General features: G+C 44.9%; 1 long non-coding RNA gene across 1 annotated transcript; it reads left to right on the top strand.

The window, feature by feature from the left end:
- Positions 1–546: 546 nt before the first annotated feature.
- Positions 547–2,770, top strand: LOC125427367. The gene is made up of 2 exons (XR_007243676.1): positions 547–763; positions 2,560–2,770. It is a non-coding gene; the product is annotated as an uncharacterized LOC125427367 (long non-coding RNA).
- Positions 2,771–3,616: the final 846 nt, after the last annotated feature.

Genomic DNA, 3,616 nt, shown 5'->3' on the forward strand with positions numbered 1-3,616 from the left:
TTACAACTCAGGCAGGAGTGACAGCTGCCAGTTTCCATTTGAAGGCAATGCAAAGATTGTTTTCAGTGTTGTGGTGCACTATGGGAGACTCTTTCTAACACCCCCTCTGCTAACAAAGTAGTAACGTTTAGTGTTTTTGCAAATTACTGTTGACATTCTGTTGCTGGTGATGTCATCTATGAAAAAACTGCATTGCACCCTGGAACGGCCAGGTTCTGTATTCCCAGAAGTCACTCTGTTCTCAAAAAATAGCATAGTGTCAGAAGCAGATGCTGCCATATTGCCTAGCTCATAGGTGTCAAACACGTGGCCCTCCAGATGTTATGGACTACAGTTCCCATCATCCCCTGATGGGAACTGTAGTTCATACCATCTTGAGGGCTGCACGTTTGACACCTGTGGCTAGCTCCTCTACCATTGGTGTCTGGCTCTGTAATAAGGTCAACGCCACCAAATGGCAAGCGGTGTGTTGTTTCTGTGTCCCCAGGGGGAAGCCGGGGAAGACCCTTCAGAGAACTGCCCCAAGTGAATGGGCATGTGGGTGAATGAACGCTCAATTTCTTCCTTCCTATTTGTGCTTGTGCTTGCTCCTTTTCCTACTTCAGGGAGAATGAAGTTATTGTTTTCCACCCTTGGGCACCAGCATCGGCCATCCTGAGAAAAGAGAACAAAACAAGCAAGCAGGCAACAGGCGCAGCTCCTCCACTTCTTGTCTTGGGTGTGAATCCTTGTGGGGTTGAGGAGACGATCTTGCATGCCATAGGTAATACTGTACTTGGTTTCCCAGGAGGCTCCCAAAAGAGACTTTCCCCCCATTCACTAAACTAGGCGCATGTTCCCACTTATTCATACATTATATCACTGCTAAACAGAGCTCTGATTAAGCGTGAAAAAAGTCATGCTGTCGCTATATAGCTCTCACTATAGCCCCTTCCTTTCCACAGCTACTTGGATCAGTCAACAACTGAGGCTCCAAGTGATAAACATGCAGCGTGAAATGTATTTGCTTCACACTCGTAAGGAGTCTTTTCGAACCAGTTCTAGGGTAGAGAAAGAAAAGGGTCTCTAGGATCTGCTGAAACAATGGTGATCAATCCTCAGATCGGGATGTTTAGATGGATCCCGGAAACTCACCTGCTGTGTGGATTGTGAGCTCCCGTGACCGATGTCTGTAGCTTTTTGCTGCTAGAGAGAAAGAATGCTATGCACCCTGCCTTTCTGTGCTCACAGGAGCAGCAAGATAGTCAACTGAAGTCAAGGTGAGCAGTGGCGAAACGATCCTTTTAGCCCTGATGGGAATCAGTCACTGGCTCCTCCTCTTCCTGTCACATGACTATAATGACCTGAGACTTCCTGTCCCAGACTAGCCCCTCCGTGGGCCTCATGGGGCAGCCCTGAGTTAAAGGCTGTCCTCAGGTCTTTAAAGGGCGAAAACAATATCATGCTTTGTGGGTCAGATGAAAGCACTTGGTGTGTCCAGTCTTGGCAGGAAAGACGCCCCCCTTCTCATTTACACGTTCAGAAGTTTGCAAAGAATGGATGGAGCAGATTTTACTGCGAGTTTGCTTTTTTTCCTTCTAATGAATTTTCATGGCAACTTAAATCCCAGCCGCTCCAATTCATAAGAGAAAATTAAAAACCTGTCTTGAAACCTGCATGACAATGCTGCTAACATCTTGCAGTTGCTGGCATTATCCTTTGAGAACCTTTAAGCTCCATTTCTATGCTGCATTGTTTCCCGCACAATAACATATTTTAAATATGAAACATGGAATGTTCATCGCTTCATTGCATCATTTTTATTCATGGCACGTAAGAGGCAAAGGGCGCAGTTTTATATAGAATCTGCATTGAATGTCTGATTTTGCGATTTTATTTGACTACACAGATTCCTAGGAAATTTGTTTCCTTTCAGATTCAGATTTTTTTTCTAGGAATACAAGTAGCAAGTTTCTTCTACGGTTGCCTGATTGCGAGAGATTCGGACTGAAATAAGGGAGTGGGGACACTTGCAAAAGCCCTGTTCACTGTTACGATTTTGATTTGATTTGAAATTTAATTTATATACCGCCCTCCCCCGGAGGGCTCAGGGCGGTGTACAACATGGTACTATATTTACTGTCAGTTCCATGTTTTCCAAAGCCTCATTCCACTCTGTGCCGTCCCCACTTTTTATATCCGGTCCCTGCAAACAGCACCTTCCAGAATATGAGTTTGCAACCAGCAGAAATGAACGTCCAAGGAAGTGGACCTGGAGCTCAAAACTCGAAATGAACTAAGCAGCTGAGCCAAGCTATAGACTACAATGAGAGTAATTATGCTCTAACACCCACCAACTTTGCTTGCCAATTGCAAGCTTGTTTGGCAAGGTGCTCAGATGCATCCAATTCGTACAATAACACTGTTTCTTCACATGATCAGATGGCCCTTTTGCTGAATCTGCTCCACCTGTCACTCATCTGTTACCACCAATTTCAATCTTAAAAGGCACTTATGAGGGTAAAAAAAATAAGATTTGTAAGTTCAGACTTACTACTTATGCATCTCTGTGTGTTTCAGGTACCTGTCCACGAACCCAGTGAATTTTGCAATCAGTTCTTGATTATGTGCTGTTAATAGTGCAGGAGAAAAAAAGGCAATGTGCTCTATCTAATATCTGTCATTTAAAAGGTGTATTCAACTGCAAAGACACATAGAGGTGATAAACGGCAAGCAACTCCTTCCTTTATATACATTGGTCAATTTAATAAAATAACTATGATCCCATGGATATTGCTTCTTCTGTGGTTAATGAGATGATCCAGTGCTTTGATTTGGGCAAAAGCTGCAGTGAGTAAGCACCTACTGCTGAGGAGCACAGCACTATATTTAAGTCAAACTGGGAACCCAGAAGTTTGTGAGCTACTGCAGCATTTGGTTAAACTCCCAGGATTTGAGGCTGGAGCAAGTAACCTCTTTTGTAGGCTCTGGACGTGAATCTGGACATGCAGGTCATACAGTGGCTCCCATTGCCTTGGAAGGGCCACCCAGACTTTCAGGTAGGGTTGCCAAGACTGAGTTGGGAATTTCCCAGAGATCTGGGGGTGGAGCCTGGGGACGGGAGTGTTGGATTTTGTGAGTGGCAGCCCCCTCAGTCATGAAAGAGTTAACTTGGAGTCTGTTTATTTGTTTAACCAGATCAGTTAAATTACCTTGTAACGAAGAGGGCATCCAGTTTCTGAGTTCCTTCTAGAATGTAGATGTGGAGTGGTGTAGTGGTTAAGAGCAGGTGCACTCTAATCTGGGGAACCGGGTTTGATTCCCCGCTCTGCAACACTTGAGCTGTGGAGGCTTATCTGGTTCACCAGATTAGCTTGTGAACTCCAACACATGCCAGCTAGGTGACCTGGGGCTAGTCAAAGTTCTTTGGAGCTCTCTCAGGCCCACCCACCTCACAGGGTGTTTGTTGTGGGGGCGGGGGAAGGGAAAGGAGATTGTAAACCCCTTTCAGTCTCCTTACAGGAGAGAAGGGGGGTATAAATCCAAACTCTTCTTCTTCTTCTCTTCTTCTTCTTGCAAAATTAGTAAAATACTTATTTGACCTTTGGGTATCAATGGATCTGTGCCTTGTGTCAAG

This window comes from Sphaerodactylus townsendi, linkage group LG02, assembly GCF_021028975.2.
Source record: "Sphaerodactylus townsendi isolate TG3544 linkage group LG02, MPM_Stown_v2.3, whole genome shotgun sequence".
NCBI lineage: Eukaryota > Metazoa > Chordata > Lepidosauria > Squamata > Sphaerodactylidae > Sphaerodactylus > Sphaerodactylus townsendi.